Genomic DNA, 25,674 nt, shown 5'->3' with positions numbered 1-25,674 from the left:
TGACTAGCTTAACGGAAGCGTCGTCGGAAGGTTTGGACCTGTACGGTCTGTCTCTTTCTTTATCCTTACGTTTTTTGCAGAAGATCTGCTCTCGGATGGCTTACTGAAGCCATATCAGAATTTGAGGACTGAGAGTGAAAATATCTGGCTACAATAAAGGGCCTGACGACGTATAGTTCTGGGGTTGAACAAAGCACAAAAAAAAAACAGCGATGGACGTCATGGTCTGGGCCTAAGCAAGTGATGTAGTAAGAATGAAAGTCTCTGTGTGGTATTTGCTTTCCACAGGCGAGACAATTGTTAACTTTTTTTGACATCAGTTAGAGCAAGAAAAAAGGATCCCCAGTGGGGTACTTAGCTTTAGAAGACTTCAGCTTCAAAAAAACCAAAAACTCAGGTAGCAGCCATCTGGCACTTGTGCGAACTGCTTCTGCTTTGGGCTTCTCAGCAAGAAAGACTAATGTAATGGTGTCAGCTGCCTTACTTTATACTACTGATGACCTGTCATCAGTCCTGAAGCGACAGCAACTGACACAGAAATACTAAGCCTCTGGTATTTGGGCCAACTGATGGCTACCCTGGCAGGGATAACCCAAATATGATGACTGCAACAGTGAAACACGAAGAACATCTGTCTTTTAGCAGTTATGACGTACCTTCTTGTGAGATGGTGGAAATCCAAGAAGTGATCTGTTTCTTAACTCATTTACCCTTGTTATGTTCTTGTACAAGCACATTCAGAACACATCTTAAATTTAAAAGACATCTGCATAACAAGCAACACACATCTATACCAGTCTTCAGTCAGATTGTGAGTATGTCACAGACAAAACTTGCTGAATTACATTCCAAAATGTAGTAAACGTAGTGGATATCTTGCTGTGGCACTACCACAAGTTGTATATTTTCCTTAATTACACTTCCTCAAAACACTTTAGAAGAGGGGAACTTCAGAAGAAAACTCCTCTCTGAGCTGTACATAAGCACCACACATTTCATCCACTCTCAGACAAGACAAACTGAGCAATTTCTTAACACTCAGTTGAAACTGAATACAAGAACCTTATAATGGCGAGAACTAGAAAATTAGTTTTTCTTCAGATATTTTGAGCAAAGTGAAAAAAAAGCCCAGACCTTAATCTCTTCAGATCCAAAATTTTTGCAATACCTGTTACAGTTTCTAGTTAACAATTACATAAAAAAGAAGTTATGTACTCATCTTAACATTCCATCTGTTTTGTCGATTTTCATTTCTTCTCACATACGGATTAGATCTGAACCCCCTAAACAATTTACATCTTGTTCAGGGGGGTTCAGATCTGATCCATCAGATCCAACTTGGCATTAGAATCGCTCGTGGGTAACCAAAAAGCTCTTGGGCACCTCCTCTTACCCATAATGTATCGTACCTTATTTGGGAAGGCTATCTTAGGAGTTTCCAAAGAGAAATTCACATAAAAATGACCATTGAGAGACCATTTCTAGAGTGTGGAGAAATATAGCCAATCTACCAATATTGAACTTCCTGCTCTACCAGGAGCAATGGCCTAAGTCTTGAAAGTAGAGGATGTGAGGAGAAATGAAAATCAACAATACAGATGGAACATTATGGTGAGCACATAACTTCTTTATCTGATATTGTCAATTTTCATTTTGTCCTCACATATGGGACAGAGAGTCCCCAGCTACCTTTATCTTGGGGGGGACTCATGGAAGAATGTTCCTCAGAATCATTGAACCAAAAGAGGTCCTCCCCCTGTAGACCAAATCTAATTTGTAATGAGTGATAAAAGTATGATGACTAACCCATGTGGCTGCTGCACAAATGTCGTCCATGGATGCTGTAGTCTGGAAAGCTGAAGAAGTAGCCATGGCCATGGCCCAGGTTGAATGAGCCCATACAGGTCTAGGAAGATCTATACCTAGTTTGGAGTAGACAAAGGATATACAGTCAAAGACCCATTTTGCTACAATAACTTTGCACACTGGAAGGCCTTTCCTAGTGCTTGCAAAGGAGATAAATAATTGATTTCCCTTTCTAAAGTTATTTTGTTCTGTGGAGATAAAAATGTAATTGCCTATGGACATCCAACAATTGTAGCACGTATTCAATTTGGAAAGAAAACAGGTAAGTTAGTGGTTTGGTTGATATTATTGCTGGAAACTACTTTGGGTAAAAATGAGGGGTTGGTATGCAAGGTGACTCTGACTTTATGGAAAATCAAGTAAGGTGGTTGGGAAGATAAGGCCTGTATCTGTGATATCCTTTTTGCTGATGTAATGGCCAGTAGGAAGATGCTCCAAGACAAGAATTTACTATCACAAGTCACTGGAGGTTCAAAGGGAGGCTGCACAATAAAACAGAGCACTAAATTTAGGTCCGTGGAGGGAATGGGTCCTTATGGGGTGGTCTTAGCAAAAGGACCCCTTTCCAAAAGACTTTGCAAAGTTTGTGGGAGATTGGTGATAAGTTATCTTTCCCAATGTGAAAATCGCAGATTGCTGCTAATTGCACTTTAATTGTAGAAGGATCATCTCCATTATCAAAAAGGTGAGGTAAAAATTCAAGAATGGAACGTTGGAAGGGTTTCCCAAATAAAGGTTCCCTGGACCCTTGGTTCTGTGGACCTCCTCTGCCGTAAGGGCGGCATCTTTCAGAATTGTTCTTTCCTCTACCTCTGGGGGAACTTTCTCCACATGTGTCATGGTAAGTCTCTTGTGGTTTCTTGAACCACATTTTGCCACCACATCTCTGACTTTTTGGGTATAGTCTGTGAGGAGTGAAAAAGTGTATGCCCATGGCAAAAAGGGTCTTATCTTCCTTTTCACATCTGGATAGTCAATCTTTGACTTTGGGACCAAAAAGGGAAGTGCTGTCAAATGGAGCATTGCCAAACAATGACTTAAAAGGCTCCGCAAAGGCGCATCCAGGTATGCCTCCACATAGATATACCAAAATTAAATGAAGACCACTCAGTGAAGGTTGGAGTCTCTACAGGAGCAACAAAGTTTGAAAGAATCAAAGACCCCTTCAAGTCATGGGTGTACAAATGATTCACACTCAGAAACCAAAAAGCTTTTATTGACTAAACCTGGTAAGCTCTTTCACAGAAACAGAGTGACCTCCTCAGTGGAATACTCTTGGGAGGTATAAGAAGAGGCGGGGTAACCTTATGGGTATCCTGGGACCTAAGGACCTGCTGTTCCTGTGGAATGTCATGGTCAGAATGTGTGTGCAAGGGCTGAAAATGGGAATACTGTGGATCTGAGAAGGGAGGTGTCTTCTTAGCTGCAGAGATAGCTATGGCCCTCTTGAGAGCTACAAAGGCTGACAGCTTCTAAGTCGAGAAGGACCCCAGATGCGACAGGCCATGCCTATGGATCTGAGACCTCTCAGTCTCTGAAGACAGCCTGCCCACAGTTGAAGCCAGGGCCAAGCTCACCTGTGCGGAAACCCTAAGGTACATTGACTACTTAGAAGGTCCCAGAGTTGAACAAACCCATGGCCCGCGAGGCTCGTTATGGCTTTGAGAGCTCCCTGGCTCAGAAAATGCCAAGGAGCTCTGAGCAATGGCCCTATCCAAAGAAAAAGAAATTCTCTGATCCGAACTGGAAGACACCGGGCATGTTGGATCCGATAACTCTGAAACTTGCCCTGAAGTCAGAGGAGGAACCAAAGGGGGAGAGGATGGCTTAAATGAATCCTGGACCTTATGGGTAGGAGCCGAAGGGGATTAGTAATGCCTTGTACCCACAATATCTACTGCACCATCCAGTCCACATCTTCTTCAGTAAGGCTTCTGGTAGAGCGGGAAGATGAAGCAGACAGAGATTTAGGTCTACTCAGAAAAGCGGATGATACTCTTGATGGAACCAGGTCAGTAGAGGGAGAGTGCCTGGTCCTTGGCAGAGATGTAATTGGCTTGAAAGGGCTGGTGGTCTGATCTACGTGCAACTGCTCTGACCTATCCTTGTCAGATCAACTCACTGCCAGAGAAGTTGGATCGGAGATAGATACTCTTGAGGGAGATGGGTCCGACAGAGTTGTTTGTTGAGGTCTTGGTCATTTTAGTTTTCAGCTCTGAGGAGTCTTTATGAGTCAAGGAAGGTCTCTTCTTCCCAATGTCAGAACTCTTAGAGGAAGAAAAAGAGGGGCTTGACTGACCTGACCTAGATTTTGCAGAAGACTTGCAGTCACTGCCAGAAATGGCCTCTCCAAAGGAAGATGGCAACATGCCCCTCAAAATCAACTTGTTTTGCCTTTCAGACAGGGCCCTGTAGTTGAAAGAATGGCAAAATGAGCACTCCACCTGTAAATGGAAGGGGCCTAAACAGTAAATACACAAACTGTGCGAGTCACATAACGGGATCTTGTGACCACACTTTGAACATTTCTTTAAGCCAGCCAGCTCTTCAGATTTCTAAGCCATGGATAAAGAATGTAAGAGAACACACACGCACATGCACACAACCCCCCCCCCCCCCCCCACACACACACACACACACACTTCCACACACATCTCTCCTTTTTCTTCCCTATACACATTTCAGGCATAGTCCCCCATTTTCTAAAGCTGATCCTAATTTCCATAATCAGCATAGCAAGCAAATTCATGCCTTAAAAACATCAACCATTTTCCAGTGACATACCAAGCACATGCTTTCCCCAAATTTCACTGTACCCATACTTTAGCACTTGTGAAAATATAGCCCTAATACTACTGCTATATCCATCATCCTCTAGTCCCTATTTCTGATACTCAAGCACTGTGAAAACTAGTCTTGCTATTTAAGTTCTTATATAGCCAGTTGACTGCAAACACCTGAATAATAATGAACACGAGAAACATTTTGTAAGCTATACCCTTTTCAGTTTTCTGACGTTCTTTACTTCCCAGCTACTTCTGTTTATCATTTATATGTCACTTTCTCAGCTAACTGTTTTCAGTATTCATATGCAGAATAGTACTTAATACCTTTATGAAATGTTTAGTGTTGTATAACTTTAAAAAGTAGAAGTAATGAGTGAGTCATATGCTCAAGGGATTCTGAGCATTTGCAAGTAAATCTTTGAGCTAGCAGCATGTCTGTCTCTTGTCTTCTGGTTGTTCTTTACTTATTGAAATATATAGCTAATTAAGCTTGTATTAGAACTTGAGACTGGAAGACACAGCATTGTGTCAAAATGGGTATTTGCATCACTTTCTTCAAAATAAGAGAAGTAGTCCTTTTCTCCATTTTCATTTTTTTTATTGGCTTCTCCATTTTAAATGTTTGTTTTTTTAACATCTTTATTAAATCACAACTTAAACAATGATGTAGGTATGCATATATCAGTTGAAAAGAAACCAGAGCAACATCCATTTTCATGCAGTTTATGCACGTTTCCTTTTAACAATCGATGTGAAGTTGTTTTATCTCGCTGTTTTGTTCTTACACGTGGGTTCAGAGCCGATCCCTCGGCTCCAAGTCGGCCGCTTTTCAAGCTCAGACTCTCAGAGAAGCTTGAAACCTAGTGTATATCCCATGATGCTCTACTGTAAATCCCCAGATCTAGTTTGCCGCTGCAACGGATCTACAGCTCGTCGGAGGAAGCTCGGGCCAGTGACTTAATTTTTTCAATATTAATAGAAGTTTTTTCTCAATAATAGTATTATTTATCATGAAAAATAGAAGTGTTATCTATAGTATTGGGCTATAGCCTGTTTGTTTAGCTCTAGTTTAAAAATTTTGAAGTAGTTCTATTCAGGGCTGTTAGGCCTCTCTCTTTCTGTTTGAGCGTGACAGGGCTCTGTCACTTGTGTGTGTGTGTGTGTGTGCTCTCCTTTATCCTTTTATAATCTATAGGTATTTACTTATATATATACTTGCATATATCCTATAACAAGTTAGTTTTTAGTTAAATTAGTGTTGTAGTAATATTTACACTGTTTTGTTATTATACTTAAAATTCAGGAACCTGAATTTTTATTGTTAAATATGTCAGAGAAACAAAAGTCAGGATTCAAAAGGTGTGGGTGTGGTCAAAAGATGTCTGTTACAGACAACCACTCCACCTGCGTGTACTGTTTGGGCTCTGTTCACCTACAAGAGGTGTGCTCTATCTGCCACTCCTTTAGCACCAGGGTTCTCTTGGAAAGGCGCAGGAAGCTGGTAGATAGGGGACTTCTGAAGCCTGATTTTCAGGCTACTTTAGACAAAGCCGACCTCTCTTCCAAGGCTTCGAAGGGGTCGAAGTCTTCCAAGGGATCCTCGGAGCACAAGTCACTGGCTCCGAGTTCCTCTACTATGGTTCATGCATTGGCTCCGCAGCCCTTGGAGCCGTGTATCAATCATCTACCTCGAAGCCCAGTTGTGGATCCGATATTGGAGTCTCCTCAGTCTCCAATTCTTCAGTCGATACTATCTTCGGCTCCTTCGACCCATCCTTCGACGCATTCCTCGAGGCTTTCTGATGTGGACCTGGACCGAGTGGTTAAGAGGGCCTTAGAGAACCCGGCCCTGGCCAAAATGCTGTCCGCTTCGAGCCACTCAGCTTCGAAGCCTGAAACCTCAGCCATAATTTCTCCCCTTCCTCCTCCAAAGCCAATCGAGCTCTCGGAGCCAGGGCAGGTGGAACCGATGTTGGTAGAGCCCTCGGAGCCGAGGTTTGATCCACCTCCCTTGGCTCCATCGACCTTGATCTCCTCGGTTCCGACTGGGGAGTCTCGGGGCCGACAGTCCCTCACTGGCTCCGGGGTGGAGAGTCGAACCGATACCTCAGTTCTGACCCTTCCCCTCGGGGCTTCGGTGCAGGTGGCTTCGGCTCCGTCCTCTGGATTGGAGCGGGGGGGGGTCTCAGCTCAGGGAGGGCTGCTTCGGAGCCGACAGACTTCTCGGACCAAGATTCTGGTGCCTTCGATGCCATGCAGAAGGTCATGTCTGCTAAGACCACTACCTCCTCGGATCTGTCTTCCCCTCCCCTTAAAGGGCCTCGTTCTACCTCTTCCCCACAGGTTCCCACCAAGCATAAGATTCCAGGGCCTCAGGTATCCCCATTGGGTGGCCCTCCTCTCTAGGGACTTCACCGGACGCTCCCACCGATGAAGTACCTAGGAAGAGACTGTGCAGGAGGAGGCACTTGGATTCCCTGACATTGGATACCGACTTGGAGGAATCAGAAGGGTCCCCACGATCCCCCTCAGAGGATGTCTCATTTGCAGACATTTTGGGGATCTTAAGACAGAGGGGTGATTGGCAGTCCCTTGCCCCTACTGAGGATGAGTTGGTCCTCCTGAAGGCCTTTGGATCTCAACCATCCACCTCCTGGGTTACTCTGCCCTTTGACGAATTGATGGAGCTGGTTGCTCGAAGGGCGTGGGAGTCCCCTGACTCAGTGGAACCGGTCCCTCAGAAGCCCAACAAGTTTATTACTTCCCCTACTGACAAGGCTTTTCTTACAAAGGGAGTCCCGGTTGATGCCATGGTGGTGGCAGCAGCCACCAAGAAAGAGATGTCCGAAACCTCTTCTTCTGTCCATCCTCCTAATAGGGATTCTAGGACGATGGACAGGTATGGGAAACGCATATTTAGTTCTGCGGCATTTTCCATGAGGTCACTCAACTACCTGACACATTTTACCCGCCTTCAACGAGATCTCCTTAAAGAGCTGGGAAATACTCTCCAGGGTAACACAGCTGATGCAGTTTCTGAGAAGGTGACTGCACAACTCAACACCCTCAATTCGATAGTAAACTCATCCATGCAACTCATTTCTTATGCTGCCGATGGATTGAGTAGGGCGGCAGGCTCAGCGATAGCTCTTCGGAGACAGTCCTGGATGCGCCTTTGCGGAAGCCTTCAAATCTTCCTTCGTCAGTACTCCATTCGATGGGTCTGCCTTATTCGGACCCAAGGTTAAGGAGACACTTACTAGGTGTGAACAAGAAGGAAAGACTCTGTCTGTTGTAGGAGTCCATTTTTCCACTCCAACTAGACCGTACCCCAAAGGGCAATGAAGTGGAAAAATGTGGTTCCGAAAACCCCAAGGAGCTTTCCAATTCACACCTACTGATACCCCCTCTAGGGGCAGAGGAGGGGGCAGAAACGGAAGGTGCCGTCCAAACGGCAGAGGTGGCCCACAAAACCAGGGTGACAGGGAGCAGTTCTCTGGTAAGCTCTATCAGTGTTCCTGAAAGAAAGCCTGGCTGTCCTTCTCTGGAGGCAGTCGGGGGGCACTTGGCTTTATACCCAAATACCTGGCTAAACATTACAATGGATTCTTGGGTAAAAAGCATCATTGCCAGAGGTTATTACATTCTCTTTACAAAAATCACCCCATGTGTACAAGGATTCCAGACTTTCCACCCAGTCTGAGAAAGCTAGCAGCCATAGAAATCCGGAAACTGCTAGACAAAAGAGTCATCCAGCCAGTCCCGGCGGACCAAATAGGATCCGGAACTTACTCAAGGTTCTTTTTAGTTCCAAAGAAAACAGGGACTGGAGGCCCATACTGGACCTCAGCAAACTCAACACCTTCGTCAAGAAGGAAAAGTTCTGGATGGTCACGCTTCAATCGATTCTTCCGTTCTTAGCAACGGGCGATTGGATGTGCTCTATAGATCTCAAGGATGCGTACTACCACATCAAAATGGACAGATCATCCAGAGATCACCTGCGTTTCTGGCTGGGGGCCAGTCATTACCAGTTTAGAGCCCTGCCCTTTGGTCTCACCACAGCTCCCAGGGTGTTCACCAAATGTATGGCAGTGGTCACGGCTCACCTGAGACGTTTGGGATTCCGGGTGTTTCCATATCTGGAAGACTGGCTCCTCACCGCCACCTCCAGGCATCAACTAATCCAAGCAAGAGACTACACCATAAGCCTTTGTTCCCAGTTGGGCATAACCTTAAATTTCGAAAAATCTGCGTTATTGCCCTCGCAGCATATTACATTTATAGGAGCAGAACTGGACACCATCAATTCAAGGATCAGGTTGCCTCAAGCAAGAATCATATCTCTAAAAAGTCAATTATCCAGTCTATTGGTCCAAAACAAAGCTCCTGTGTCCCAGATACTGCAGCTATTGGGCAGAATGGCAGCCACACTGATAGTCCCATTAGGGTGCATGCACATGTGGTTACTCCAGTGGCTACACTTCACACAGTGGTCTTACCAATGATTGCCCATGTCACACGAGATCCGGTTAACAAATCTTTGCAGGAAGGATCTCAACTGGTGGCTGAACAGCGACCAAGTGATAATCGGACGTCCCTTTGTTTTCCCCCAACCCACAGCCACAGTGACCACGGATGCTTCTCTGATAGGGTGGGGGGGGGGTATTTCAGGGAAAGACTGTCCAAGGCACTTGGTCAAACATGGAATCACATTTGCATATAAATGTCCTAGAGCTGAGAGCGGTGTTCCTGGCATTGCAAAACTTTCACGACTCTCTTCCTCCAGGTACAATTGCTATCCAGACGGACAACATGTCAGTAGTCTGGTACATCAACAAGCAAGGGGGAACCAGATCATATCCCTTATGCCGAGAGGCTCTAAGAATTTGGCAATGGGCTGTATCCACCGGACGCTTTCTGATAGCAACGCACATCCCGGGGTCATCCAGTGTGATAGCGGACAAGCTAAGCAGGGCCATGCTGTTGCCTCACGAGTGGTCTCTCAAACAACAGGTGGCGGACAAGATTTTCTGCAGATGGGGTCAGCCTTGCTGCGACCTATTTGCATCTCCGATGAATGCCAAATGCAGCAGCTACTTTGCCCTTTACCCCCCACTGGGGAGCAACCCGAGGGACGCGCTCGTACACAATTGGCCACCGGGCCTCCTATACACCTTCCTGTCAATTCCCATAATTCCCAAATTCATACAGAAAGCCAAAAGTCTGGGAAGGACTGTGATTTTGATAGGGGTTTTGGTCTTGGCCTCGGCAGATTTGGTTCCCCTTCCTGCAGAAGTATTAAGTGGAAGAACCATGGATCCTGGACCCAGTGCCAGATCTTCTGACTCATTCATCGGGAGTTCTTCATCCCTCCCTCATCTCCCTAAAACTGACAGCTTGGCTACTCCAATTCCCATATTAGCCAGGTCTCAAGATTTGTCTCCCGCGGTCCAACATATTATAGTTTCCTCTCACAAACTGTCTACCAGGAAGCTATATAATAGCAAATGGAAACAATTTGTTCACTGGGCTTCTCATCATGACATTGACCCTTATATGGCACCTATTCATACCATCTTAGAGTTCTTGTCTTCTTTGTTCCATGATGGCGCAGCAGCTGCCACCATTATAGTTCAATTGGCCGCTATTTCCAATTTCCATGTAGGGTTTAACGGGTCTAACATCATGTCCCATAGACTATGTAAGGCATGCTTAAAAGGGACCCACCATCTCAGACCGCCTATCAGACACCCTGTCTCTCCCTGGAATTTGAATCTGGTTTTATCCCAATTGATGCTCGCCCCCTTCTAACCCGCCTCATCATGTCACTTAAAGTTTCTGTCTTGGAAAACTATATTTCTAGTAGCCATTACATCTGCACATAGGGTCTCCAAACTCCAGGCCTTGTCCTCCAAGCCCCCATATTTGATTTTTCAACCTGATAGGGTCTCCCTCAGGACTAACCCTACCTTCCTTCCCAAGGTCTGTTCAGAGACTAACTTAAATCAGTCCATTCAGCTTCCAACCTTCTTTAGACAGCATACCAACAGTCTGGAATATATGGTGCACAAGCTGGATGTACACAGACAATTGAGATTCTACCTGGATAGGACAAAGGATTTCAGACAATCGGATCAACTCTTTGTCTCTTATGCAGAGAGTAAGAAAGGTTTTGCAGTATCAAAAATCACATTATCCAAGTGGCTTTCTGACTGCATAAAATTCATTTATTCCTCCACTAATCAACCATTAACAACTAACATTAAAGCCCATTCTACCCAGGCTGTTTCTACGTCATTAGCTCATGCAGCTCGTTTGCTCTTGGATACCATCTGTGCAGCCACCACTTGGTCAAAACCTCACACGTTTATCACTCATTACAAAGTGGACAGGACCACCAGGGACAGGGCTTCCTTTGGTTCCACTGTGCTCAGGAATGTTCTCCCGTGAGCCACCCAGGATTAGGGTGCTTGGGACACTACCCACATGTAAGAACAAAACGGCGAGATAGAACAACTTCACATAAAGAAGTTATGTCCTTACCATAACGTTCCATGTGAGTTGTTCATCTCGCCTTTTTGTTCTTACATTCCCGCCCACCTTCCCCCTCCAGTTGAGAAAGATGGTTGCCTTGGTGGATTGGTCGACTGTTGTCAGCCTGTCTTCTGGAACAGACTGTTTCTTCCTTCTACAAACTTATAGCTACCTAGATATGTATGCACTATAGTTCTATTTCTTCCTGTAGGCTGTCTTGGTTGCAGCATACTAGATCTGGGGATTTACAGTAGAGCATCATGGGATATACACTAGGTCTCGAGCTTCTAAGAGAGTCTGAGCTTGAAAAGCGTCTGACTCAGAGCCAAGGGATCGGCTCCAAACCCACGTGCAAGAACAAAAAGACGAGATGAACAACTCACATGGAACGTTATGGTAAGGGCATAACTTCTTTTTATTCATCCAGCATTAAATAAAATGCTCATTTCCTGCCTTCTTTTAAACATCACTCCTGCTGTCCAGTATTCTCCATGTGTTGTTCACACAAGTTCCACTTATTTTTATCTATTTATAGACATTTGATTACTGGGAATTATATTTACTCTATAGTTAAATACTCATAGATAGTATAAATAGTTTAAATGTTAGGGCCTTGTTGGCTTCTTTGTTTGTGTGGGCCTTTAGCCCTTTTTTCTCTACTATTAATCTTTATAATATTCAGGCTTTTTCTGTGGGCCTCTTAGCCCTATATTTGTATCTATATAATACTGTTATAGATAGTGCGTGGATTGGGTTTAGTTGTTTGTTGATCTAATTTACTGTTTTTTCATTCAAATATGTCGGATGATAAGGAGAAATCCCATCCCAAATCGGGATTCAAAAAATGCCCAGATTGTGGGCAGAAAATGTCCGTCACTGATGGACACATTCAATATGTCTACTGTCTGGGGGCTAAACACCTCCAAGACACCTGCAGCATATGCCACTCCTTTTCTTCAAGAGTCCTCTTGGAGAGAAGGAGGAAACTTATAGACAGGGGATTGCTACAGTTATCTTTTTCGGAAGTTTTGAGTAGCCATAAGGGCACTAGTATGTCCTCCAAATCCTCAAAATCCAAGTCTTCAGATAAGGTCTCAAAAAAGGCTAAGATTTCAGAAGGAGGGTCATCGGTTCCACAGTCATTGGAACTGAGTGTACCTTTGATTTGGAGCCAGCTCTCTCTGTATTGGAGCCAGTCTCTGAAGTTCCTTCTTCACCTCTGCTCCAGTCAGCACCTTCAGTGCATTCAGCTAAGTCTTCAGTCAGCCTTCAGATTTGGACATGGATCAGCTAGTGCAGAAGCTTTTACAGGCACCAGAACTTGCCAAATTGTTGTCGGCCCTGACCAGCTCATCGGTACCGAAGACCATGGAACCGGATTTGTCTACTCCTTCTCCAAGCCGTACTGGACTCATGGTGCCAAAGGAAATTGAACCGATGGTGGTCGAACCCTTGGAGCCGATACCCACACCGGTGTTATCGGCTCCATCTACTCGGATGTCCTCAGTGCTGACCGAGGGCTCTAGGAGCTGACGCTGTCCCGTCGGGTCCAGGTAGGACAGTCACACTGACTTGTCGGTGCTGACTTCCTCTCGAGGCTTCGGCTCAGATGAGCTCGGCTCCTACCTCGGGCTCAGAGCCCAGTGTTTTGGTGCGGGAGGATTGGACAGTACTCTCGGGTCCGTCCACTCCTTCTCATCGGAGCCATGGTGCCTTCGATGCTATGAGGACAGTTTTGTCTCCAAAGACAACGTCAGCATTAGTTCAGCTTTCCCTCTCCCCTCAAGCTCCTGTGTCTGCTTCTTCATCTACCGATCCCTCTAAGCATAGAGACCCTGAGCCTCAAGAACCCCCACAGGGCATCCCCTGCTCTTCTGAGACCTCCCAAGATCCCCCCACTGAGGAGGTGCCCAGGAAGAGACTGTGCAAGAGGAGGCACTTAGACTCCCCACAGGAGTCTTTGACATCTGACACGGACTTAGATGAGTCAGAAGGGTCCCCTTGATCCCCCTCTGAGGATATCTCCTTTGCAGAGATACTAGAGATCCTTAGAGCAGCGATTGGTAGTCCAAGACCCCTACTGAGGATGAGTCCGTGCTCTTGAAGGCTTTTGGGTCTCAACCTTCCACTTCTTGGGTGTCTCCGCCTTATGACGAGCTCATGGAACTGATCTCTTGTAAGGCGTGGGAGTCACCGGAGGCCATGGAACCTGTCCCTCGTAGACCCAATAAATTCCTATCTGCCCCAGTGGGCAAGCCATTTTTGACAAAAGGACTGCCTGTTGATGCCATGGTGGTAGCTGCAGCCACCCAAAAGGAAGTATCTGAGACATCCTCTTCTATCCATCCCCCTAACAGAGATTCTAGGGTTATGGATAGAGATGGGAAGTGCATGTTTAGTTCAGCGACTTTTTCTCTGCGATCACTGCACTACTTAACCCATTTTACAAGACTACGGAGAGACCTCCTGAAAGAGCTAGGAGATACTCTCCAAGGTACGGTAGCTGCAGGAGTGGCCGACAAAGTCAATGCCCAGCTCGCTACCCTAAACTCAGTGGTGAACTCTTCCATGCGTCTCATATCCTATGCTGCTGATGGTTCGAGTAGAGCCACTAGTTTGGGCATTGCTCTTCGAAGACAAGCCTGGATGCATCTCTGTTCCTTTGCGGAACCCTTTAAGTCTTCCTTTATTAATATCCCATTTGATAGCTCATCACTGTTTGGGCCCAAAGTAAAGGAAACATTAACCAGGTGTGAGCAGGAAAGCAAAACCTCCCAAGGGCCCTAGGGGAGGAAAAGTGTGGTTCCGAAAAACTCAGTCAGCCTTTCAGGACACAAGTGGAGAAACTCCCTCTAGAGGCAGAGGAGGGGGTTATAACGGAAGATGCCACCCCTGTGGCAGAGGGGGTTCGCAGCAACAGGGTGACAGGGGTCAGTTCTGCGGTCAGTCCTACCAGCGCCCCCGAAAGGGGGCCCGACTGTTCGGCTCTGGAGGTCGTCGGGGGTTGTTTGTCTTTGTACCCAGAAGCCTGGCTAAACATAACATCGGATACTTGGGTACAAAGCATCATTTCCAGAGGATATTTCATACTGTTATTTTTCCCTCCCATTCCTATAAAGAGAATCCCAGATGTTCCACCCAATCTCAGGGAACAAGCAATTGTAGAGGTCCGCAGATTGCTAGAAAAAAGAGTTATCCAACCAGTCCCAGCAGACCAAGTCGGATTCGGAACCTACTCAAGATTCTTTTTGGTACCAAAGAAAACAGGGGACTGGAGACCTTTCTTGGACCTCAATAGACTCAACCAGTTCGTAAAGAAAGAGAAGCTCCGAATGGTCACGCTTCAGTCCATTCTTCCCTTCTTAGGGAAAGGTGATTGGATGTGCTCCATAGATCTGAAGGACGCGTACTATTACATAAAGATGAACAGATGTTCCAGAGATCATCTGCACTTCCGACTGGGAGCCAGTCATTACCAGTTTCGAGCCCTGCCCTTTGGTCTCACTACAGCCCCCAGAGTGTTCACCAAATGCATGACAGTGGTCACGACTCACCAGAGACATCTAGGATTCCAGGTGTTTCCATACCTAGATGATTGGCTCCTTACTGCTACCACCAGGCATCAGTTGACTCAGGAACACAATGCACTCTGACACTCTGCCATCAATTAGGCATTACAGTCAACTTTGAAAAGTCTGCCTTATTGCCATCGCAGCATACCGTTTTTATAGGAGCAGAGTTAGATACCTCAACTACCACTCTGCTTCTCCCTATCAATAGAGTCTGTCTTCTCCGCCAAAACATCAGCTCACTGGTGTCAAAAAACAAAGCTACAGCAGCGGAGGTATTGAAAGTACTAGGTTTGATGGCAGCAGCAATCCTGGCTATACCACTCGCAAGGATGCATATGCAAATTCTTCCATGGCACCTCTTCGCTCGGTGGTCTTACCAGAAACTACCGATGCACCACTTGATTCTCATCATGGATTCTTGCATGAGAGACTGTCAGTGGTGGTTGACGTCTCTTCATGTCACAATCAGAAGACCCTTTGTCCCCCCCACCAGTAGCCACTGTGATCATGGACGCTTCCCTTATAGGGTGGGAGGGGGGTATTTTCAGGGAAAGACTATCCAAGGCACATGGACAGATCAAGAATCACATCTGCACATCAATGTTCTAGAGTTGAGAGTGGTACTTCTGGTGTTGCAGTACTTTCAGGACTCTCTCCCTCTAGGGACTATTGTAATTCAGACCAACAACATGTCGGAAGTCTGGTACTTGAACAAGCAGGGCGGAACCAAGTCTTACCCCCTTTGTCGAGAAGCCCTCAGGGTCTGGCAATGGGCTGTGTCGTTCCAGCGTTTTCTGTTAGCAACGCACATCCCGGGGAAATCCAACATGATAGCGGACAAGCTAAGCAGGGCAATATTACTCTCTCACGAGTGGTCTCTCAAACAACAGGTTGCGGAGTTGATTTTCTGCAAATGGGGCCAGCCTTGCTGCAACCTTTTTGCCAGCCACATCAATTCAAAATGCAGAAGCTACTTTGCCCTAATACCACCTCCCTGTCATCCCCCGAGAGACGCACTTTTACACGATTGGCCCCCGGGTCTCCTTTATGCATTTCCACCCTTCCCATTAATACCCAGATTTTTACAGAAAGCAATATCGCTGGGAAGGACTGTTATACTCATAGCCCCCTACTGGCCTCTACAGATTTGGTTTCCGTTTCTCCACCATCATCTGTTGGAAGATCCATGGATCCTGGACCCAGGTCCGGACCTTCTGACTCACCCATCAGGAGATCTTCATCCTTCTCTGTAGTCCCTGAAACTGACTGCTTGGCTAATCCACTTCCCCTAATTGCCAGGCTTCATTACATTTCAGAAGATACAAGACAGATTCTCTTGTCTTCTCACAAGTCATCTACCATGAAATTATATGGCAGTAATTGGAAAAGGTTCTCAATTTGGGCCAATGCGCAGAACATTGACCCTTTCCGAGCTCCGCTATCTTCGATTTTATAATTTTTAACAAAACTTTTTAAGGAAGGGACAGCAGCTGCTTCAGTTCGAGTTCAGTTAGCTGCTATCACAAATTTTCACCTTGGTCTTGGTGGCTCAAATATTATGAGCCATAAATTATCTAAAACCTTCCTTAAAGGCGTTCTTCTTATGAGACCTCCGATCAAAATTCCCTTTTCTCCCTGGGAATTTAAACCTTATGCTGCCTCAAGTTATTCTTCCCCCTTTTGAACCAGCATCTTCTTGTGAATTAAAATTTTTATCTTGGAAAACAATATTTCTTGTGGCCATTATGTCTTCCCGCAGAGTGTCAGAACTTCAAGCATTATCTATCAGACCACCCTACATGATCTTTCATGCTGACAGAGTATCTCAGAACAAACCCCTCATTTTTACCTAAAGTCTGTTCTGAGTCAAATATCAATCAGGTCATTGAACTGCCAGTCTTTTTCCCCAACCACTGTAGCAAATTGGAATATATCCTGCACAAACTTGATGTTCACAGACAGCTCAGATTTTATCTTGACAGAACTAAGGATATTAGGAAATCATACCAACTTTTTGTATCCTTCTCAGAAGCAAGAAAAGGCAATCCAGTGGCTAAAACAACTTTATCTAAATGGTTATTTGATTGTATATCCTTTGTTTATGAGAATGTGAGCATTCCTTTAACGCACAAACCAAAAGCTCATTCTGCCAGAGCTGTCTCTACCTCTTCTGCTTTTCAAGCTAAATTACCCCTTGACAATATTTGCGCTGCAGCCACTTGGTCTAAGCCTCATACCTTTATCACACATTACAAAGTAGATAGGGCTTCAAGGGACAGGTCTTCCTTTGGTTCTATGGTACTGAAGGACATACTCCCATGAGCCACCCAAGGATGAGGGTGCTAGGGACGCTACCCATCAGTGAGAATAAACGGCGAGATTTAACAACTTCACATATAGAAGTTATGTACTTACCATAACGTTCCATGTGAGCTGTTTATCTCGCCTTTATTCTCATGTCCCTCCCTCCTTCCCCCTCCTGGCTGACTGTTGACTTAGAGGCTAGTACCATCCTGGTTATTCAATATTTCTTCTTCCCCTTTGGGAAGTGTTCTTCGTAGATATATTGTATATGTATATGTATATGTTGTATATATGTATATATATATGTATATACTGTTATTCACAGCAAACAAGATCTGAGGTAATTCCAGCAGTGCATTGTGGGATAAGGGGCTTGGTCTCGAGCTACTGGCAAACCTTGATCTTGCTATCGGCCATGTCGGAGCCGAGGGTCGGCTCCGAACCCATCAGTGAGAATAAAGGCGAGATTTAACAACTTCACATATAGAAGTTATGTACTTACCATAACGTTCCATGTGAGTTGTTTATCTCGCCTTTATTCTCATGTCCCTCCCTCCTTCCCCCTCCTGGCTGACTGTTGACTTAGAGGCTAGTACCATCCTGGTTTTTCAATATTTCTTCTTCCCCTTTAGGAAGTGTTCTTCGTAGATATATATAAGAGGGTATGTATATGTTGTATATATGTATATAAATGTATTTACTGTTATTCGCAGCAAACAAGATCTGAGGTAATTCCAGCAGTGCATTGTGGGATAAGGGGCTTGGTCTCGCGCTTCTGGCAAACCTTGAGCTTGCTATTGGCCGTGTCGGAGCCGAGGATCGGCTCCGAACCCATCAGTGAGAATAAGGCTGAGATAAACAACTCACATGGAACGTTATGGTAAGTACATAACTTCTGTTTAAGAATTGATACAACTTATGTGACAATGATTTAATATTTAGATAGATTTTAACCACTTTATATAGAAAAATTAAAGGTAAGTTAGTAAATATAAACTGGAGTTACAACATGAAATGAGGGAAGAAACAGTGTTATTGTGCATTTAGAAAGAGAATCAGGGGAGAGAAATTGATTAAAGTAAAGAAGTTAGTGAATATATACTTGTTCATATTTAGGGATATAGTTTATCCTGGGGTTGAGCAAAAACAGAGTCAAATTTTAGCCATGAAATCTTTTTAAATGGTTTTAAAGGACTCTAGGAGGGTATTGATGTGATGGATACAGGTAAGGAGTTTCAGGCCTTAGCAATGTGGTATGAGTATAGCCCTATTTCATATATTTGTGGACAGAGGGGAGTTTTTGGTCATTAGATCTTAATGCCTGACTGAGAACATAGTTGTGTAGAATGGTATTAATGCTGGACAAGTAGATGGATGCTCGACAATTTTGTAGGTGGTAAGAAGCTATGTATATATTAATTGATGGGGTAGTTCTAACAAATTTAGTCTTTTTAGTGCTATACACTAGTGGGTTCTGAAAAGGGTATTTGCTGCAATTTTTGCCATTTTATTATAGTATTGTTCAAGTTTTGATTTTTGTTATGCCTGGTGGTTAGTAAGCATGGGAGAGCCATAAAGTAGTGAGGGTAGGAGGTAAGTAGTGGCAAGTGTAACTTTAGTTGCGTTAGAGAGAAAGTTTTTGGCTCTGTAAAGCATCTCTTTTTGGTGATTTTTTTTATGCAGTTTTGTATCTGCAGGTTGAATTTAAGATTATCATCCACTATCATCCCTAATTACTATGAAAATTGACTTCAGTGGTTATATTACTAAGAGAGGCATTTGGGGAAAAATAAGTCAGCTAAAAACATTTTCAGTGGCTCTTAAATCTTCCAGAGGATTTTTTTGGAATTGTGCCAGGTTGTCTGATATGCATATGGGTGTGAAGTCATCTGCATATTGTATTACTGAGGTGTGTTGCATGGATGTCTGGAAAGTGCTAGTGAGAATGTTAAAGAGGAGGGGACCAAGGACAGAGCATTGTGGTACACCAGTGGTGACTATGCGGTGTGGAGAGGGGGAGTAGTGCCATTTTTTTCAATACCTGCTGAATAAGTAGCTTTAAACCATAGAAGGATGGTCTGAGATAGACCTAGTAAGGACATCTGAGGTAGAAGTTTGCTATGACAAAATATGTCAAAGGCTTTAGACAAGTCTAGAAATAAGGAGGAGACTATATTTCCTTTATCTTTAGCTTTACTGATAGTATCTAAAAGGTTAGAAGTGCAGTGTTAGTACTATGGGAGGGATAGAAGCCATGTTATCTGGGAGATAGGTGTTCTTCCTGCAAGATTTTGGAGAGGTGAGATAAGACTACTGTAGAACTAAAGTTAGCAAGCAAACACACAAGTTGAGCTGACCATAGTGAGGGACATACAAGTTGAGCTGACAGAACTAAAGTTAGTGATGTCTGTTGAATTTTCTTCTGTGTGTAGTGGGATAATGTGTGATTTTTTTTTTCCCAGAGAGAGAGAGTGAACGTGGGATTCCTGGTTAGACCTATTTATAAGGTCTGAGACAGGGTAGGCTATGCTATTGGCTGCTGTTTTATGGTACTCACTTAGAACATCATCAGATGAAGTAGAGCATGGTTTTCTATAGGATGTGGGCACAGTTTGGAAGGTGAAAGTAGATGTGGTGACATGTGGCTGTTGGACAGGATTGGCATTAAATGTTGGGGAATCCTTGGGGAAATTTGCTATACCATCTGTGAAATAGATGAATTATATTGCAGTTTTGAGTGGTAAGCTATTGGGAAAAGGGTTAGGGTTGAATTTTTGGCGGTATGTGAGATTTCTTTAATGGCTGACCAGAATATTTTAGGGGTTGTGTTTTCTATTGTCCTGAAAGTTGTTATAGTATAGTGTTTTGTCTTCATTTATTTGTTTTTTAATATGGTTGGGGTGCATTCTCTAGTTTGTGAGATATTGTGTTTTAGATTTTTGCCATTCTTTCCATGCTTTTTAGCCATCTTGCATTAGCATTATACTCTTTTTGGATTACCAGATTGAATTCTCCATTTTTAGCCTCAATTTTTCTAGGGGGTGCAAGTCTATTTAGAATACCTTGGAAAGTTGTATTGAATTCATTTACAGCGTCATCTAAGGGGTGGATTATTTTTAGCATTTTCCAGTTTAATACATTATATTGTAGTAATGAATATTTATATGTTAAACTTGGGCAGGTTCTGTGTTGTTTTATAAACATGCTGTTTGAGCAGATGTGTGAGATGTCTGCCTGTATAACTAAGGAGATGATCAGTGGGAGAGTCTGACATTTTACTTGTAGTGATGGTTTTGCTAGGATCTTATAGTAAGATTCAGTTTAATAAGGAATTTGATGTATTGCTGTAATGTGTGAGGCTATTAATTAGTTGTATGAAACCGTATAAGTTCATGATAGATGAAGGGGAGTTAGAGGTTATGTCCAACCAGTTGATATTGACATCACCTAGTAGTATTTTTCATATGTAATTGTTATGGATATCCAGTGTAGGATATCTTCTAGTGTAGCTGTACTGTCACCAGGAGAGATGTAAAGGATAGTAATACATATTTGTTTATATCAGTTTATTTTCAGAAAAGTAATAAGAAGCTGTGATTAACTGAATTTTGGTATTGGTTTGTTGTAGAGAGAAATGTGATAGCCATTGGGAAATATTAGAGCAATATCAGCACCCTCCCTCTTTATATGATCAGGTCAGTTATTACAGAGAGCAATCAGTTTATAGTTGATACAGGGCAATTAACAAGGAGGCACAAAATAGAATTGTTTTTTTTTTCATTTACTGAATGCAGAAACCAGCAAACTAGGAAGACTAAGTAAAAGACATATGCAGTGTAATCTATTTGTCTAGAGAAAGGACAGTGGCCTACTTGGTCCTTAGAATACAAGGACTACTGCTTTGAGGGGAATGTCTAAGCTACTTCCCAGCACAAGACAGGCACATAGTTGACTAGTTGCAGTTAATATACAGCAAGGATGTTCATATTAAACTCACTCACATTGCACAATGACAGTATTCTCAGTGAAAATGTTTGAGAGTTGGGCCATGTGCCAGAGCTCCTGTAATGTCAAAGTCAGGAGTGGATGAAATGACCACAGGCTATTGCACAATAACAGTGTTCTCAGTGAAAATGTGCTAGAGTTGGACATTGTAGCAGAATCCCTGCAGTATCGGAGTCAGTGGTGGATGACGTGACCACAGGCTATTGCCCAATGACAATATTCTCGGTGAAAATGTTCGAGAGTTAGGCCTTGCGGTTGTTGCATATTGGAGTAATTTGCACCTTAATTTTCTAAATGTCCCACCTCCAGTTCTTTTATCTCCTTTGCAGTATTCAGTACTTCATTGTAATTGGTTTAGATTTTGATTTCCATTTTGTAATAATTGCTTTTTTGTTAACCAGCAACATTAAACTTTGTGATTCAGATCCTGTTAACCAGTTTGAAAGAATAATTTCCTTTATTACAACCATTTGCTTCCCCAGCATTTCTTACAACAAACTGTAAGGAATTTTTTAAATCTGCCAACTCATTACATTCTCATCACATCTTTAGCATTTGCTATCTAACTGAGAACAAATTCACTGAAGTTTGCTTAGGGTATGAAAATACCTATGCAGACATCTCCAAGCAAAAATCCTAAACATTTTGCACTTTGCTACATACTTGGGAGCCATACAAATGTCCTCCTGTTCCTTTGTAAATTGCCTTTCCAGTCTCTCAATTTGTTTCTAACCTCCTCTGGCTGATTCTTACAGTTATCATACAGGATTTTTTTCTATGCCATATTATTTATCCATTTTTAAGCAACAGCTTCTTTTCTATAAACAATTAAAAAGTCAATCAGAGGTGATCTTTCACTTATCACTCCCCTATTCCTTTCTCTTTGCCTGTTGTGTAATATCAGTCTCTGGAAGGAAAGACAGTTTGAAACCTACAGTCCAAATTTTTGCTTGGCCTCATCCTACTTTATTACATTCCCTCTGTAGTTATTTGCTCCCGATACCTTGGTCCTTTGCTGATTGTTTCCAGTAAATTCCAACCCCTGTTGCCTATTTTCTGTGTCCCTAATAGCAAAACCTCCTTTTCCATTCCCATGTTAGTTATTAGAATACTTTCTGCTACCTTATGAGTATAATATTCTGTATAGTTGTCATTATTGTCCTTAAGGTCCTGCATCCAAAATCCTACTTTTTGACCCCTTTCCAATTCCATCTGCTTGTGTTTTATATATATATATGTATATATATATATATATATATATATATATATATATATATATATATATATATAAGCCTTAAATGTACACCTCTAAAGTATTTATTTATTGTTGACATTTGGCTAAGTAGGCTGGTACAATGATCCCAACCTGGGCACAGAGGCATATAAGAAAAATATTATCCACAGAATCACTTCTCCACAATATAGTAGTGAAGGCAAACATATACATATTAGTATAGTATAACATATATTTATAAAGAACATGAATTGAGCAGTTTTACAATATACCATGTTGAGATACAAAGCATGATTGATAGGAATGCATACTGATTCTTCTTATAATAGTCAATATGTAGTAGAGACATATCATGCTAAAATGCATTTTACACATTTTCAGAAACTATGTGCATAGCTCCAGCTGTGTGGTTGAGGAAGAATGATTCATGAGACTTTAGTTACAGTGACATCAGTATGTGACGAGAAAGTAAGAGCTGGGTGTACAAAGAGGATAAGATATTTATATTCTGAGACGTGAAATAATAGGTGCTGTGCATGTCATGTATAGTAAAATTAGCCAGGGGTAGGAAGTTTGTGGTTAAAGGGAAGAAGTATAAGATTTGTCATTTTGGGATTGATTAGCAGTTTTTTGGTTTCTGACCACTGACCCAGTTGAGCATTTAGAATGTAAAAGAAAAATGTCATCTGCATAGGGGATAATATTTAGTGAGGGTGAGTCATTTGTAATAATAAAAAGAGACAACATTAGGGGCCCCAGTACCAAAGCTTGCTTGACTCCTGTACAAAAAGTTCCTATGGTGGAAATTTGCTTATTGGTGTTGACTTAGAAGATTTTACTTTCATTGTAGCTTTAAAACCATTTATGATATTGTTGCTAAAATTGAATTTTCTAATTTTTTTAAGGAGAGGATTATACTTTACTATTTCAAAGGCCATTGTCATATGTATGAAGAGTCCAGCAGTAATGAGTCCTTAATTGATGTTGCAGTAAATATTATAAGTTGTTGTATGTAGGGCAGATGAAGTATTGAATTTATTTTTAAAGCCATGTTGTTTGTTTATAAAGAGTCCATATTTGATTATATGTTTGAAAAGTTACTTGTAAAAAAGTTTTTCAAATATTTTACTAGTGGGAAAAGATTTGATATAGGATGAAAATCTTTGGACTTTCAAGATGGCTGCATACTGATTAACAGCTTAAATCTGATGGTGTCCTTTTCATTCTTCCTCACTATTGGGTTATGGATCCACCCCTCAGATCCGACTCAGATGCATTTTTCAGACTTAGAGCCTTGTCTTGAGCTCCCCCCTCTACCCTTAATGCCCTACACTCTCTGTAGCGTACTCAGATCTCGTTTACTGCCTAGCTGGTAGAATGTGGATTCCGAGTCTCTTCAGAGAATTTCCTTGGGTGATGATAAGTTTCTTCTTAAATTTTTTCTTATATCGCTACTAGCAGTATTTTACTCATAGTCTTCTCCTTCCCTCCCCCTCCCTTCAGTTTTTCGCAGAAGTTAGGGACTAATATTTTTATTTTACCCTTTCTTCCTGCTTCTTCTTCCAGACCAGAAGTGGGGGGATATTATATATACATTAATCACCTTTTTATTGTTATTGTTAGTGACAGGGTTGGTGTTTTTCACTATTGGTTTGTTGTCCTTTATTACTTAGTTGTTTTTCGTATAGACTGTTAGTGGTGTGTTTTCTTTTTCTTGTTTCTGTTTTAAGCATGTCAGATAAACAAACTGGCTTCAAGTGCTGCTCAGAATGTGGGCATCAGATCCCCCATTCTGATGCACACAGTGTGTATACTGCTTAGGATCAGACCACCTACGATCAGATTGTGTAATTTGTGAGGGATTTAACTCCTCAGCCATCACTGATTGCAGGAACAAACTTATAGTAAAAGGACTGCTACCTTCTCAGTTAGCCTTTTTGTGTTGTTGGAGCTGAGGAAATGCTCCCATAAGACCTCTAGAGGAAAAGTCTGCAAATACCTCAGATCCAAACTTGTTGAATCCAAGACAATCCTCAGATCCAACAGGCACCACTACTGGGACTGCCACTTCTAGGCCATCCTTTTCCACCTTGGATCCAAAGACCTTGGATCCGAGCGTTAGAACTCAAACTGTATAGTTTGCCATCAGGTCAGTTTTCCCAGTGTTGCCCCTGAAGGTTCTTTAAACCCCTTCCAGACATTCCAGGCCTGCATTAGTTGCCTCTTCTAGGTCCTCCAGGAGTCTATCTGATGTTGATTTGGACAGGATGATGTAGAGATTCCTCCAAGCTCAAATCCAAATGAGGGTGCTGTCAGCTCAGTCCCCAGTCGGATTCGTGAGAGTCTCTGCTACTCTGATTCAGTCTCCATCTCCAATCTGACCAGTGATTTCAGAGTCGCAGGATCCTTGGTACCCAAGAAAGTCTGAATTGGATCCAAGGAAGCTCCCTTCCTCAACTCCAATGGCTACCCTGACCAGCTCTGCTCCAATTTCATTGGATCAGAGAGGGCCTTATTTCCAGGATGTTGGTGTTGGATCTGAGGGGGAGGGCTTCAGTTTGGACCTTCTCAGATTAGTCCCTTCCTCTTGGTGCTTTGCCCTTCAACAGCTCAGGTCCAATTCTGTCTGGAGACCATGGATCAGGAGTGGTTCCCGTCCATGCTTTGATGGTTTTGGCTTCAAGGGAGAAGAAGGGGGGGAGTTCTCCTGATCCATCAGCTTTCCAGATTGTGGAAAGGGCTTCCTCTGTTCTCAGAGAACTGACCACTTTTGCCTCCGATCCTCCCCTTTGTCCTTCACTGGATCTGAGTGCTGAGCCCATGATCTCCATCCAGGGCAGCCTGCCTTTAGGATCCTCCAAGTTCTTCCCCTCGATGAAGCCGCCCTTTCTTCAGATACTTTCCTTGAACACCCCACAGAGGAGGTTCCTCAGAAGAAAATGTGCAAAAGGAGGCACATTGACTCCCCAATGGAGTCACTCACAGATGTCACAGACTTTGATAAGGAGAAGGATCCCCATGATAACCACCTGATGACGTCTCCTTTGGAGATTCTTTGGCAGAATGGTGGCTAGTTGGCCCATCCTTTTTCTTCTGAAAAGTCTGTGTTCTTGGATGCTTTTGGAGTGGCCCTGTCTATATCTCTTGGTTGACCCCCCCTGGTGGAGGATCTCATTGACTTAGTATCCCGCTGGGCTGGGAATGAGCCAGATACTATCAAACCGATCCCCAAATGCCAGGACAGATTTTGGTTCCCCCCAAAGACAGACTTCATTGGCCCAAGGGTATCCTTGTCAATGCCATTGTTGTGGCATTAGCCACCAAGAAGGAGCTAGCTGAACAGAGCTCCTCTGTCCATCTGCCAGAGATT

At 43.3% G+C, this 25,674-nt stretch overlaps 1 protein-coding gene across 1 annotated transcript in view; it reads left to right on the top strand.

The window, feature by feature from the left end:
* Positions 1-25,674, top strand: part of SCUBE1 (signal peptide, CUB domain and EGF like domain containing 1) — a 4,299,807-nt gene that overhangs the window by 3,068,327 nt on the left and 1,205,806 nt on the right. The window lies entirely within an intron of this gene.

The sequence above is a fragment of the Protopterus annectens genome, chromosome 11.part0 (genome assembly GCF_019279795.1).
Source record: "Protopterus annectens isolate FY-2018-M chromosome 11.part0, PAN1.0, whole genome shotgun sequence".
NCBI lineage: Eukaryota > Metazoa > Chordata > Ceratodontiformes > Protopteridae > Protopterus > Protopterus annectens.
The sequence above is the reverse complement of the archived record's forward strand: the minus strand, read 5'-3'. Positions and strand labels throughout refer to the sequence as shown.